This window comes from Dromaius novaehollandiae, chromosome 1 (assembly GCF_036370855.1).
Source record: "Dromaius novaehollandiae isolate bDroNov1 chromosome 1, bDroNov1.hap1, whole genome shotgun sequence".
Lineage (NCBI taxonomy): Eukaryota > Metazoa > Chordata > Aves > Casuariiformes > Dromaiidae > Dromaius > Dromaius novaehollandiae.
In genome coordinates this window covers 71,758,413-71,774,137 of record NC_088098.1, presented here as the reverse complement: position 1 = coordinate 71,774,137, position 15,725 = coordinate 71,758,413, and the positions used below count along the sequence as shown (strand labels likewise).

The following is a 15,725-nucleotide window of genomic DNA, read 5'->3' as shown; positions in this document are numbered from 1 at the left end:
CCTCCCAAGGGCACAGAAAAATAACCCTTACTTTTCAAGAAGGTGCCCAAAGGGAGAAGAGAGAAAGACAAAATGCAAGGGTAGAGAGAAACCGGAGAGAGCTAGGGAAGAGGAAAGAAGTGAAGAGACAGGAAAGAGCGCAAGTGAAGAAGAAAAATGCATAAGGGGAAGTCAGAAATATGAGAGAGGAAAATGCAAAAAGAAATAGGAAAATATAAACGGAGAAAGGGAAAGAGGCAAGAAGGAAGAGAAAGTTGGATGGTACAGAGAGAAGGGGAAAGAGGAGGAGGGCAACAGAGCAGAAGACGGGAGAGGGGAGGCAGAGGAAGGTTAGAAAATCTGCAACGAAGACGACCCAAGAAACGCAAGGGAAGAGACCCACGGGGGAAAGGGACAGAGATGCGGCGAGAGAGTCGCAGCAGGAGAGAGGACCCGGGAGGGCCGGGGGGCAGAAGGGCTTCGGAAGGGGAAAGAGTAAAGTCTCCGGAGGAGGGAGAAAGGAGAGCGGAGCGGCGGGGCAGCACGAGCCGGGGAAGGGGAGGAGGGAGGGCTCTGCCCAAGAGGATCACGCCGGAGTTTGCACTGCACTTACCGCTCCGGCCGCGGCGGCTCGGCGCCCCGCCGCCCGTCCCGCGGCGGCTCCGCCGGACAGCCCCAACGGCCAGCAGCTCCGCCTCGCGCCTGGCGGGGGGCGGCGCGGGGCGCAGCGCCCAGCGGCTCTGCGCGGCGCCGCTCGCTCTGCCCCGCGCTGCGTCTGCGCTCGCTCGCCTGCCGCGGCCCGGGCGCCCAGCTCCTCCCCCCGCCCCGCCGAGCGGTGCCGCCGCCGCTGCCCGGCGGCGCTCGGGGCGCGCGTCCTGCGCTCGGGGCGGGCGCGCTCCCGCCGCCACCCCCACCTCCTTCCTGCCTCGCTCTGGCTCCCCTTCACCAGGAGAGACATGTAACGGAACTGGGGCACCAGCACGGCATTGTGGGAGCTCTTAAAGCCGCAGCCGCCCGCTGCCCCCCGCGCCGCTGCCCCCCGCCGGCCCGGACGAGGGCGCGTCCTCCCGAGGCGCTGGGGAGGAGGAGAGGCGGCAGCGGCAGCCTTTTAAAGGAGAGGCGCCAAAGGCTTGCCTAAAAATAAATCCCCCAGAGGAGGCCCTAGGACCGGCCGATAAAGCGCGTGGGGGCAGCGGGTCCCGGCGGCCGGGACGGGACGGGGGTGGCGGCGGCGGCGGCGGCGAGAGTTCGTTCAGGGCAGGCTGTGCGGGGGGGAGTCCCGCTCGGCCGCGGGGAGACAAGCGCTGGGCCGGGGTGGGGGCCGAGAGCGACGGCTGCCGCCGGGCCAACCTGCCCCAGCGGGGAAGGCGTCCTTGTGCCGGCGGCGCTCCGGCGGCGCGGGCGGCCGTTGGGGCAGCTGTGCGCGCGGGGGGCTCGCGCCGGGGCGGGCGGCCGTTAGGGGCGGACCGTTGGCCGTGCTGTGCGTGCGGGGGGCTCGCGCCGGGGCGGGCGGCCGTTGGCCGTGCTGTGCCCGGGGGGCGCGCGCCGCGTGCGGGCAGGTAGCGTTAGCCCTGACTAGGAGCGGGCGGGAGACGTTAAGCCGTGCACGAAGTCCCGCTGGAGAAAGCTCTGAAATAGCTTGGTGTTAAGTCCCAATCGTAAAGGAGAAGGGTTAATGAGACCTCTAGATGGGACGTAGTCTTTTTTTTTTTCCCCTCTCTCTCCCTGAGATTTTTCTATTGTTTCTGGAAGGAGCAAGAATGCTTTAGTTGCTTATTTTTAACTGCAGTGTGGAAAGCCGGCAGTCAGTCTTTTCTATTGTTTCTGCTTTGGGTTTCAATTGTGGAAAATTTTCCCGAAAAAGCCAAAGCACCAAAAAATCTTAAGCAGAAGAATATTTTTGGCAGAAACTTTTGAATAAGAAATGTTAATCGGTTTTATACTTATGCAACTTGGAATAAGAAAAATGACCGGTTCCAGGGAAAAAGAAACTATTTGAAAATGAACTTTAGAGCTATGATTCACACATTTTTTTGTTGTCTGCTGACATTTGCACTGGGGATGCTATCAGCTGCCACCAGCAGCAGCATAGTGGCAGTAGTAACTTCCAACTCTGTTCTAGGCTATTGGCCTTTCCAAAGCAGCCTGTGTACCGTGTTCAGAGATCAGGAAATGCTGATAACTTAAAAAAATAATCTCTCATAAAGGACTTTTCCGGTTGTTTGTGTTGTCACCATTTTAACAATATTCCACATCATTCCTTTTGTGGGCTTTGGAGTGTAGCTTTTCTCTCTTTCTGGGGGGTGGGTGGGAAGAGGGGGTGTCCTGGTCCTTAAGATGAAAGCAGGATTTTGTTTTGGTATGACTCTCTGTTGATGCTGCATGGAGAACTTTTTAGTAGAGAGTATGCTCACGTTTAAATGCAAGCACTTGCAAGATTTGGGGTTTGGGATGGTTCTACAAATGTTTCTAGTGTGTCTGGATCTTGGGTTATGATGACGTCTTCCTTTGTGGCTTTATACCACTGAACGTATTTTTTCATAAGCACACATGGCAAAACATGAAGTTCATGCTGAAACAGATTTCTTGATGTGGAAGGACGTTATCTCTAGTTCTGACCTGCACCTAGGCCATTTTATGCTCTTTTAGACAGGAAGAGATGCTAAACAGCCTGTATGAAGGCCCTGAAACTCAACATGAAATCAGCTGTGGTTAGGAAGAATTTATAAAGATTAGGTGAATCAGTCAGGGAGCAGGTGATCAGCACGGCCAGTTATATATGCACCTTGACCTTAAGAAATTGAAAATACAGAACACTTGAGGGATACCTCCAGGAAAGAGGAATGGCGTTGGTGACCAGTTCTCCCACAGTCTACAAGATGAGATTTGTTTGCATTTTTATGATGACTTTCAAGAGTGCATATATTAATAAAGATGATGATGGCCGACAATTTACAAACAAGAGAAAGGGCTATATTTTCCACTTGTGGTGTTTGCTGTAAAACAGTTAACCAAATATTCTTATAAAGATCATGAAAACTGTGCTGTCAAACTCATGCAAGATCCTGTCTCAAAATCCAAGGTTCTCAGGAATTCATATGAAGGAAGAAGAGTGATCTAGGAAACCAATTATTGTTAGAAGGAGAAAAGTCTTGTTCAAGAAGTTAGCAGTTTAGTGAAAACATAAGTCACTGAATTTATATTGCTTACCACTCTAGGATGTCAACAGAACTGGGGGCTAGAACATTAAACGTCATATTTTATATCAAAAGCTAACTTTCTGATAAGTTTCTCAAGCCTAACAAATATTTTATACTCTTTTTATTTAATTTCTTCTTAGAAATTTTGCATTACTGAAATAAATTTACCCTGTTATAGTGGAGAAATTAATGGCCATAATTAAGATTTCTGGTGCAAAAAGTTCAGAACATACATAACAAGGCATAAAATGCTCAGTACTGGCCTGGTATTTCACTTGCTGGTTGTGATACTTTTTGTAGCTGGAAAGAAATTTGAAATTTTTAATACTCCAGTGTCATCTTTCACCTTTTTCCCTCTCATCCAATTAGTTTATAAGGGCATGGAAAATGACACATTTCTGTTGCTTCAAAATAATGTTCATGAAATTTTCAGACTAATTTGTGGACAGGTTGATAAGCCAGGATGTCCAGAGGGGACATCAAATACATTTTCAAGCGTGATTTTTCACATCAAAAAGGAAACTCTTCAGAAAGATGAGATGATAGAAAAAAGAGAATCTATGTTGCTGGGATTGTATGAACATGCAGAATTTGACCAAGGCTAATTCCAACAATGAAGCTGACAATGATCATTAAAGAGCTCAAGAAAAAACATAAAATAGGGCTAAAATTGTATAAATACCTTTACTACATAGTATAGCAGCACCATTACTCTTTGAACTATATTGAAAGAACAAGAGGCCTTCTTCTCTCAGAAGATTTGTTAGGAAGATATTATGGAGTGATGCTAAATTACACCAATGAAAGACATAACCTTATGCTGTTGTGGGATACCTGTGCTGTGGCAGGCAGTTCCTGGCTCCCAATGCCCACTCCAGTTACTTCCTGACTTCCCAATTGCTTCCTGTACATTTCATGTGATCCTAAATAATTTGTGTTTTATTCACCTTCAGTTTACATTTCCTTTGTGCTTTGGTAGAGAGTACGGACTCTAATTCAGTAAAACATTAAGCATATCCTTACATTTATGTGGAAATCCTGAGGATCTAGCCTCAGATTTTATATGACCTGGATCACTCCTTAACATATTTGGAGACGGATTTCTTATAAAAATCTTGCAAGATTTTTGGCAAAGGCATGAAGTATCCCAGGCAAGAACTAGAATACTGGGAGCTGCACACAGAATTATGCATGCACGCACACACACGAAGTCTTACACATATGTTCTTAACGACAACAAAAAGAGGAGAAAATTGGCCCACATGCTTTATGGTCATGTAGCTTTTCCAAGAATTATGCTTTTTTGACCAAGAAAAGGAAAAGAATGTTTCTGAGGTTCCTTACTTTCCTCCTTTCCTTGATCTGATCTTCAGCTATGACTGCACTTTCCACTGTCATTTCACCTCAAGAAATTCAATGTCTCAGTGGCCTCTTTAAATTTTACCCAGACTGTAAAAATCTGGTTCATTCAGAACAGAAACAGCTCTGTGTGACCAGTTACAAGAAATCAACACAACTTTCAGCATCATGTACTTGCAGGAAACTGTTCATGGACAGACAAAATGAATCCTGTCTCTGCAAATGCTTTCCTGAGAAAAATTAAAGTGGGTCTGGATTCAGCAAATTGTTTAACTATGTACATATATTTAAGCATGTGAACAGTCTCAATGGGACTACTTGCATGATCAAACTTATGCTTGTGCTTTAAGTACTTTGTTGAATTGTTTCCATAGCAAATAAATCTGAACTGATATTCAGCAAGCAGAAAAACAAGCTGATTTGGCGGGGGGAAGCGGGGAGAGTCAATTTATTTGCTGCAGTATATTTGCTTGGCTTTAAAATGAACATTCCAAGAGGCTGTTTTTTTTTAAATAGAGCTGCTGTCTGAAATTCAGGGGAGCAAACTAACATCAAATTAGAATTTAAGTTAAGTGCATTTTTCAAGCTATTTCTTCTTAGTTTTGTTGTTTTGTTTAGTTAGTACTTACTTCTTGGAGCCTGAAAAGCGGTAATTCCTTGTTGTTTCTCCTCCAGGTTTTCTAGATCTTGCCTTATTATTTGCAGTTTATTGAGCATTAGTGACACGCTGCATCAGATATAAAGGAAAAATTCAATCCCTGACTTAAAATGCTTAAAATCTGAGAGACTGATATTCCAAGACATGAAATATGCTTAATTTTCATTACATGCAGCAGATTTTGCATGCTCCCAGAGACTTGTGAGAAAACTGCTCCATGATAGAAATCCGAATCACCTCAGACAAAAACTGTTCAAGACCAAATCTCTCTCTTCTCTCCTTGACCTGTTCTCTTCTACATATGTTAACTCACATTAACTGGGGAGGCATCTTGAATGGGTAAGCAGGGCAATCCTAGGCTCTTATTTTTATTGTCAGTAACAGCGGTCATACCCAGCAACTCTCCCAGTTCTAGCATAAGCACAGTAAAAATATATTCAGGGATAGTCCTTGTCCTAAAGAGCCATATGGTTTCCAGTGAGGGAATATGGAGTGTTTTATGAATGAATGACAAACAATGACATATTTATAGAAATATATCAATAACTTTTTAAAGATGGACTTTGAAAGAGGAAAGGCTGGGTGAAGGGGAAAGATTGGTATAGAAAAGTCATTTAAGGTGAGGACTTGGAAGAGCAATGGAGATACTCCATTTTCAGTGTAAGTGCATGTGCCTGCCACTTCTCCCAACCTGAGAAGGCCAAATTAGAGCTTTGTGCCATTCCCTCTGACCTCCCTATAGTAACCCTACATTTGCAATTGGTCTCTACTCTAAAGAAGTGCATCACACAATTTTCTTCCTTCACCTTCATGAGTGTTCATTATTTGTGAGTGTGGGTATTCTGATAATATACAGGAATGGGAATCAAGTTCTATCTTTTTATCATTTAATGGTTCTTTTCCCTTGTTTTTCCCTGATTAATAGGAGGGCAAGTCATCTTTCTTCAGAGATATACTGTGAAGCTCAGCTCAATCAAGTTAGAGGAATGTGTTGAGATGTATGCTGTGTGTTTCAGAAGAGTGAAACGTTACTAGCAGGCCTCACCCTTGTGTGTTAGCCATAAGATTAAAAGATCTGGACACATACCTATGAACCGTTTTTTTGTTTTGTTTTGTTTTTGTTTGTTTGTTTTGTTTTCATTGGCCTATTTAAATCAACAGTTATCTGTCATGGTCAGTTGCAAACCATAATCTTTCCATTATTTTTCTTAAAGTTCTCTTTTATAGTCAGATTATTGAACAAGAATTTCAGCTTCCATTTAAAAAAGCAATTTTGTAGTTACCATGGTTATAAAGAAAAGTAATAAAAATGTGAACCTTGACAGCTCCAAAACCAAAATGCAAGTAAGAGGAAATCTAAACTCTAAATGCCATGATTTAGGAGGAGAGTTTACCAATATTAGCTTTTAGACATATAATTTTAATTTGAATGACAACGGTTTGAATGTTTTGGCTGTTAAGTCGTATGCAAGTACTTTGCATCATGATTTTTGCCAAATTCTGCATCAGTGTTATTCCTGAGCAATTTAGAAAAGAAAAAATGACTTAGTGCTCTGATGAACTATGGGCAGATGTCAGCTAAGACAAATCAACATCTCTATGGGAACTGCACCATCAGTATTCCCTGAATTCCCTGATTAGAGAAGCTAAAGGGTGACAGTGCCACGACTCTAAGGACTCAGAAATCATCTGAAGATCAGGCTTCATAAAATGAGTCTTCTGTGGAAAATCTGGTTTAGGATAGAAGAAAAATCCTAAAAAAGTCCTGTAACAGGGACAAGAATAGTTGGCTTCAACTGGGAGACAATGACAAAAGAAAGGTTTTAATTTGGAACCCTGGAAACTTGTACTTGAAATAGGTATATTTAACGTGGGAGTTCATTTGCTTGATGCCTGGAAACCTGTGCCCTTCTGTGATCAAGGACATTCAGACAAGAATATTCTTTTATATTTTACAGAAAGGTTGCAAAATCTTTATGATTCCAGTGTTCTTTCCTGTAAAACAGGGATATCTTTTTCCCATAGTGGAATTTCCTCTCTTTCAAGGTTTGATACAAAGTTTTAAAAAATTAGGATGTTCCTCCATGAAGTTCACAAACCAGCTATATTTGAAGTCCTTATGATTGTACTATTGCTTATGATCAGTTATAATTTTCAGTGTAAGAGATTGCTTGGAGTATAATTTATGAATATGTTCACTTTCAGTTTATAAACCAGCTTATAAACCTTCTTCTGTAAAACTTAAAAAGGCATATACATACCTATTTTTTTGTTATGCACAGATTTTTATCATGCACACAGAAATAATAAATCTGCTTCATATTTTCTAAAAACTCAGTTTTCCTACTGTACTATTCTGCATCTCCTTCAAAAATAATGGGCATTACCTGTCCCGCAAAGCTGCAGAATCACATCCAATATACTTTAAAATACAAAGAGTGTAAAATTTCAAAACACTTCAGTAATTCCAGAGTTTAAGCTCCATTTTCAAAAGTAACTTAGAGCCGGATTTCCAAAGGTTTTGGAAAATGCAAATGGATGCCTGAAGGGCTTTCAAAAGCACACATTAAAATGAAGATGAGAACAGAACAGAACAAAGTATTGCTGCTGAAGTTTCCATATTAAGAAGCTTGCATGGGGGAAAAGAGTGTTTTTACTTCTCATGGGTTTTTAGAAAGCCTAGAAATATGCACTAAAAGATCCCCATACACAGATACTCAAGACTGTATTATAGCTAGCTCAGGTCATCCTAAGCATGTCTGTCATAGCAAAAATTGGTGCTTTGCTGTGGAAAGGACTGTATTTAACATGAATTCAGCAGGTTAATTTCTCTGTTGAAAACAGTTTCCCTATTTTTTTCTAAAGTCTTTTTCTCAGGCTCATTCTTGACTTTTGTGGTCTGTCCGTTGGGAAACATGAGAAGGCAAGGTACACGCTTTCAACAAAGAACTAATTTCCTGATCCTTATGACCTGAGCGTGCCAAGCTTCCCCACAGAGAAACAAATTGGATGACTATTTTAGGATAATTGAGTTGCTTGATGCCTTACAAGTTATTGGAAATCGGAGCTGTGAAAAGCTCTTTCCCAGCCTTACCTGTAGTTGCCTCTCATAGATCACTTTGTTTTTGAGAGGTTTCATTTTTTGTCTACTTCAGACACAAGTGAAAAAGAGCAAAGAGAATAACAAAAGTGGGTTTGTGAGAAGGTTTCAGCTATGTACATTATAAAGTGGTTGTTATTGGGATGAAAGTTTCCCTCCTGCTGCTTTTCTTGTCCCTTCTCCTCCTCCTTTTATATTACATCTTTTTAAGTCCAGAATTTTCAAAAGACTTGTATGCCTATGTAAGGCTCCATCCACAAGTACACATGTATTTACTGATCTATGCATATCCTCACTGGATTAGGATTCTCTGTGTTAAACTTTTAAGGGCATATATGTTGGCTTCATACATCTACTGGAAGTCACTAGTTTACTGGTGTTACAGCTAACCCAAATTTAATAGTCTTGTTTTCAAGGTGGGAGATTCTCACTATTAGTTCCTGCCTTGTGTTTTTCCCCCAGCGCATGAATCTTGCAAATTTGTTGTGCAGCACCATAATCCCCTCGTCCTTCCCAGGGCACCATACACCAGCAGCACTGATGGGCTGATTGGCCACTCAGTGGCATGTGGAGTCACAACTCAGGAGAGGCTGTGCTGGGGAAGGGTGCTGCCCTGTAGGGTCCCAAAGGTGCTCTGTGGGGAGGTTTCGCAGTGGTAGCCACTCTTGTAATGCCATGCACAGGCTGGCCAGGTGACCTGACACAACAGCTGTGGTGTACTGTTGCCTAACCTGTGTCTGGGCTCACATTTCCTGGCACAGAAGAGAGAAAAGATCTCTGCTGATAGCAGTTGAATGGGCACTATAAAGAAGCCTAGCTCTGTTTTTGCAGCTTTTACTTGAGCAGACCTGATGATTTTGCAGAGTATAAATGAAACAAAGCTCTCACACTGTTTTGAGGTTTGTAATAGTTTTACAGAAGGGTGCGCAGTGCATCCAGGAGGTGAGTGCGCCAGTTTTAAGAAAAGGCTACAGATCTGGGCTTCCTGAGGATCAAGTGTTTGAAAATATCACTTTCTTTGACTTGCTAAAAATTATGCAGTCAGTCAGTAACAGAGTTTGGAAGCTGAGCTTTGAGACTGTGGAATCGTATGCGTTCTCACCACTAGAACACACTGGGCTGCTCAGTAGTCTAGGTAACTACAGCCACAGAGTTACAGCTCTAGACACAGTTGAAGGCTAATGCCCAAGGAAGCAGTGCTCTACTGCGAAGTATGTCTTAAGAAACACTTACAGACTACAGGTGTCACAACTCATCCCACAGGCTATATTCTGAACAGACAACAGTCAGTCTCGTGGGAGCATGAGAAAGGTGCATTTCCCAACATCCTAATATAAGGAAGAAAGCCTCATCCAGGCTGGCTAATAGTGTCTGAATACACTCTGCTCATGTGAGTGACTGAAGTATACTACACAGATACAGAAGCCATAACAGAATAGCTGTCAGAGGTAACAGTGGTGCTGTAAGGTCAGGTCTGGTGGTGATTATCTCAAATGTCCACTAAGTGTACGCCCACTAAGTGTTCCCTTGCGGCAGGAACTATACACCCATATTACAAAAACGTAGAGCTTTGTCCTATAGACTGCACAGATGTGGGGAATTTCCCAGAATAAGGAAGAACAGAGTCCTATTAGGAGGGAACTCATTCCTGAGACAGTCTGCTGTTGAATAAACATGAATGCAAGCATCACCTTCTCCTGACCACAAAACTACAAGAGAATTCCTAATTAGTTTTTTTTTTTTGAGGGAAAATATCATGCTCATTCACGAAAATGTAACTACAAAAGCTCTGAAAATGTTTATACATGTAACTATGATGCCTAGAGAAGGATAATTCTAATTTTGGTGTTCCAGGGCCATATTCTCAGCAGATATAAATCAGCATTGCTCCAAAAAGACCTATAGCAATTTATAATCAAATGAAGATCAGGACCATAATTTTCTATTCTGAGTAAAACACAAGCACTGGTTATGTTTTTTTTCCCCACTGCTCCTTATAGCCTGAAGCACAACCCTCCAGTGAACAGAATGATGAATATTCCAATGTCCTGAACATGATGGATTTTAATTTCTTATTAGAGGAAGCAGAGGAAGAGAAAAAGTAATAGCTGTGGAGAGAGCTGCTCTGTTTGTTTTTTTAAGTGCCTACATTTGCCTGGTAGTCTGCTATGTAAGTGAATTTCCTTGAAATCTCATTATTGGTGTACCTTTTTCTCTATTTTTTATGCCAGACAGCCCACCAGAATAGTTCTTCAAGAGAGAATAAAATGGGCATAACAGCAGAAAAGGAGCTGTAACGGTAAATGAAAGGAAGCAAATTAGTACTAAGTATAGGTGGTCAAAAAATGGAGAAAATAGCTTTGTTAAATTATCACTGTTTTTCTAAATAACTCAGCTCTACCAGGAATCTGGTATGTGACAGGGTAGAAATTCTCAGGAGAAATTTCTAATACAAAGATGTTGTGTCACTTGTATGCTGAAAATTTCTGTTGAAATACAAACACAGGATATGTAAGTAATGCAAACACAGCCCTCTAACATTAACTGGATCAGTACTGAATGTATTCTTCCTTTTTGTACAATCACAGTTCAAAGCTGCTTTGAAGGGTTTGGACAGTAAGTAAAGACAAACAATGTGCCAAGCAGCAAAGCAGTAAACATGCAGTAAATTGCTTTAGACCAATTTTTATTTTTTCAGGCAATCACAAGTAATCTCTAGGCTCTCTGCTGTTCTGACCTATCCCTGACTTTTTTTTTTCCTGTTTGTTTGATTTTTCATGCCACTCAGTTTGTGTTAAACTTGCTTAAAATGGTAAACATGCTTAAATAAAAAGATGAAATGATCTTTTGTTCTTGATCACTTTTAATTTACTTTCTATAAGCTGTACTTCAGATAGAGTTATAAGGATCATAATACAAAGGAAAGCTGAAAACTGGAAGGTCTTGAATAAGCTTGACTTATTTTTAGGTATTGTAGCAGAAGAGGGTTTCTCAACTAATTAGCTGGCTTTTCAGCCAAGGAGAGAAACAAACCAAGAGTCCATCTGTTATAAGATAATCATTCTGTTTACCTGCACTGTACAAACACTGCTTGTAAAGTAATGAAAAGCTCTTTGCACTTAGATACCACAATTCATCCAAGCATCTCTGTGAGATGCAGTACAGATGTCCCAAGATTCAAAAGAGGCTCTTATGTAGATTCTGGTGGGAAATGGTTTTCCAGATGGTCCAGTGATTATTTTAGAAATGTCAACAAATTTCTTGTACTATGGTCTAGTGAAATTTGGGACATTCAATTAGGAGGGGGTATAACTCAATTCCTCAAAAAAGGATGAGAGAAATGCAGATTAAAACCCCCTACTCTCTTTGATTCACAGCAAGATTGTAAACCTGGGTCTTTTTGACTGTATCTATCATCTGTCTGCAGGGGTGCAGTTATCTTTCCCCTCACCCTGCCTTCATTTCCCTGGCCAGAAAGCCAGCTGGCTCACCTCTGATGAGAGCCAGTGCATGGGGAATGTGGCTGACCAGGGACCTGATGCTGCTTTGGACTTCTGAGCTTTGCACAAAGATGGGTTATCCTTCCCCTGAATTCCCACCATTCAGTTTCTTGCTCCTTTTGGGGTTTTCTCTCTGATTTTAAACATGGCACACCTGAGGAGCTTTCCTGACAAAAGCTGTGTTGAAACATACGCATTTTTAGATTGACTAATAAATATTTTCTGACAATCCTCCCCTCCCCCACCAAGTCCTTCCTGTTAATCAATAAATTTTCTTCTGTCTCTTGTTATAGGACCTGGGGGACTGTTGCATCTCAGCTTCCCTTACAAAGGCTGATGTTGAAACTGGAGGTCCTTTGAGCTAGCAAGAATAATTCCTGTAGGCTATAAAGTGAAAGAAAACAAGAATAATAGGGCCTTGTTACTTGGAACACATATAGAGAGGCAAGTTGAGTATATGGTAACTTGGTTTATACAGAGTTTTCTGTTTCTTAGTAGGGAGAGGGTTTCAAAGATAATCTTGTTTGTTATTTGTCGCTATGCCCTGCTATGAAACTATTCTGTTTTCTGAGGTCTCTTTTTCCAGCCAAAGGAACCCTTCCTAAAACAATGTTCCCATCCCTGTCTCAAACCAAATTTTTGGAGAAAGTTTGGCAAGGTCATATGTCTATTTATGTCTAACACTGTTTGAATAATGCATCTTTCACAAGCAGTGCAAAAAAAACTTACCATAAAAACACCAAGGACCTAAATAATTTGGGACAAATGAAGGGTGTTTTTCCCTCTTCCGCTATTAAGCATTTGTGAACTATGAAGGAATAATAACCTTGAAAGAGATTACAAAACAAAACACTGCTTTGAAAAATCAATGTTTTGTTTAGGAAATGTCACAATGAAATGTCTGGGCTATTTTTGATTTTTTTTTATCTTTGTTCTTTTTTTCAACACAAGCAGTTTGTAGATACCCAGAACTAGCCTGGCATCTCTTCCACGGAAAAGAATAGTGTGTGAAGAGCTCTCAGAAGAGCCTCACTTTATGGCACGGTATTTTGCCTCTTCACTGATGAAGAAGCCGGGTTACAATTATGGGCAAGTATTCCGTTTTAATTTGTTTTCCTGTGGTCAGTATTTGCTTTCCCAGTGGGTGCAAGAGTGCTGCTATTCATCACCTCTTGAGAGACAACCCACACAGATAGATGACAGCTAAGCAGCATGTCTCAGAGCAGGTTTGTTGCCCATATGAAGCCTTGGTAGGTGTCATGCTCACCCTGGGTTGCAGTTCATTGCCACAAGCCTTCCCCTCACTCATGGCCCTGGTACCAGGAACAGCCCCTCAGGAGATCATACATCCAACCAATCAGCTACATGTGACATAAGGGGTACCAAAGCAAGAGAGAGGCCAAGGGGCTATAACGTAAATATGTGAGAGACCAGCCAAGGGGCTGAGGGATATGAAACAGTGGCCTGGTCTGTGAATCCCGTGTTCAGTGTGTGAGACTAGATAGGCTTCTTTATTTGAGGGCAAAGATGCTGTAAGATTATCATGTTAGTCTTAAGGAAATGAAGGGGCAAATTTCACCTACTCTAATCTTTCTTCAGGGTCAGACTGTACAGTTCTCAAGCCCAAACACACAATGATACATTTTGTTACATGGCAGGCTAACACAGGGCATCATCTGGCATGTCAACAAAGTGGTTTTGGCTCAATATCATGACAGTTCATAAAGTACAAGAAAAACCCCATGCTTTCTGCTGAGTGAGTGTACATGTTTCCATCTTCCTAATTTGTGTAGACATAGAAATCCTCCAGACCAGCATTAGTTTTCAAAGCCTTTCTGAGAAAACATATTTTCCTCTGATCCTCACAGAGTCTACCAGTACAATCAGGTACCCTTCATATCTGCCTTTTGCGTGCACCTTTTGTGACCTTACCACCATACAACTCGGAGAAACCCTTCTGTGTAAGGAATACAATACAGGAAACTAGTATGAGTATCAGACAGCTATGGCCAAATGATTTCTGACTGTGGTCCCCAAAGAAAACTCCACACATCTGTAATATATTTATGGCTCTGCTTACTCATGATTTCTCCTCCCTGTGGTCCCTTCTAATGACGGGTATGAAAAATTAAACTCCTTCATAGACTCCAGCAAGCCAAACAGACCTAACAAATGAACAGTATGTTTCTCAAACACCGTTATACCAATACCAGTTACTGGTTGACAAATTTACATTGATACATGTAATGGAATCTGTTATGAGTTTCCTGCAACCCATAATACACGCAGGGCCAAATACTGCCAGAAGCAGGACTCACATGAGTCCCACGCTGTGACTGCGGGCAGTTTTATGGCCCTTAAATGGGTAGCGCTGTTTGTGTAGCAGTAAGAATGGTTAAGTGAGTTTACAGTGCGTATCTCCAAAACTACGTTTTTTAACTGTGTAGCAGCCAAGTAGCCCAAAAAGGGAACGCAAACCCTTGGTGCATGAAGCTATGTAAAAGGAAAGGTTGGAACTCTGCTCTGCATACTCTACCTTTAAAAAAGGTAAATCTCCTGTCAGCTGGAGAAAGATCTCTGAGTCACTTCAAGGTGGATATTACTATAATACACTGTGCGATATACATAAGACACATCTTCAGTTAAATTCTTTAAAAAGGATACCATCAATTTAAACATTACATTTTTCTGGGTCATTAAATTTAGGCACATACCAATTTATTAACAGGTAATGTATTGTATCTAGGAAGAGATAATATCTGCCAGAAATTTCAGCCAGACTTTAGAGGTCTTGCTGTGATGAGTCAAGCTGATGAAGGCAGCCAGTAAGACAGCTGCATTAATGGAGCTGCCTGTTCATCAATGAAGAGGGTGCAGTGTGGTGGCAATAACCGTTTGGGAAGGTAACATGGAAAGATACTGCAGTGGAGCCTACTCAGAAGAAGGAAACACATCAAAGCTTATTTACTGGTTAGCATTGCAACACATCACAGAAGTGCCTGCTAACTTCACTTAGCATGTGCCAAATACTGTCCAGCCATGCACAAATAAAAAGCTCCTACACTGAAGAGCTTTCACAATTACAATGTGCAAAAAGCCAGTGTGGATGTCCCATCACATAACTGGCAGTCAGAAGATCTGAGAAAGGCTTACAGTGTAAATATAACTCTGTCCTAAGTCATCTCTTGACAGATCTTTGCAGTTAAAATGACCCCATGGGCATCCTAACATGCCCACATCACATTAACTGAGTGCTCGTTCCTGAGCTGGAGGGAACAAGGCAGTGTTCTCTGTCCATGTGATAACAGCAAAGAAGATGTGTGAGCAGCAATTCCAGAAATCATGACCTGAAGGCTACCAGAGGAAGGATAAGCCACTGAGGCTAGTAACTTGGCTGGAGAGTGAGATGCTTCAGTGTAACAAGCACTGGAGGTACAACACACCAAAAAAGCAGCAGTGTCGGCAGAGCAGCAAGGTGACAGAGGCACTCTGGAGGAAGGCTGGTCCCTGAGCCTCTGTGCACTGGAATCATCAGTGCAGGTTCACTGCTTTGGCTGAGAAACCCTCCTTGCCCCTGTGGACTCTGAGAAATCAAGGAGGCCCTCAGTTGCATTGCTGCAAACACTGGGATGGAGGTACTGGCACTGCAAACAGTCATCCTGTAGCCGCCAGGGCTGTTCAGTGGAAAAGAGGGAAAAAATCCCCATTCAAATCAATGCTGTGTTCCATAGGCTGCTGCAGTACTATGGAAAGGCCTTGGATAGGGACAACAGTGGCAGAAAATCTATGGCTAACAGTGGGGAGGAAGGAGCAAAGCTGATGGTTTCAGATATGTGAGAGGCCCTGGAAGTTGGTCTCAGCTTGCACTTGGCCTCCATGTCAGCAGGACTGTGTAACCGGGGAAGTTCCAGCCAGTGCCTCGCTCACAA

At 42.4% G+C, this 15,725-nt stretch overlaps 1 protein-coding gene across 6 annotated transcripts in view; it reads right to left on the bottom strand.

The window, feature by feature from the left end:
* Positions 1-1,018, bottom strand: part of RASSF8 (Ras association domain family member 8) — an 88,713-nt gene extending 87,695 nt beyond the window's left edge. For 4 of the 6 annotated variants that reach the window (XM_064516229.1, XM_064516236.1, XM_064516219.1 and 1 more), the window contains exon 1: positions 593-1,017. The gene's annotated coding sequence lies outside the window, so the exon portion shown is untranslated. Of the gene's footprint in view, positions 1-592 lie in introns of all 6 variants that reach the window. The other 2 variants (XM_064516223.1, XM_064516258.1) reach the window with 1 other exon arrangement.
* Positions 1,019-15,725: the final 14,707 nt, after the last annotated feature.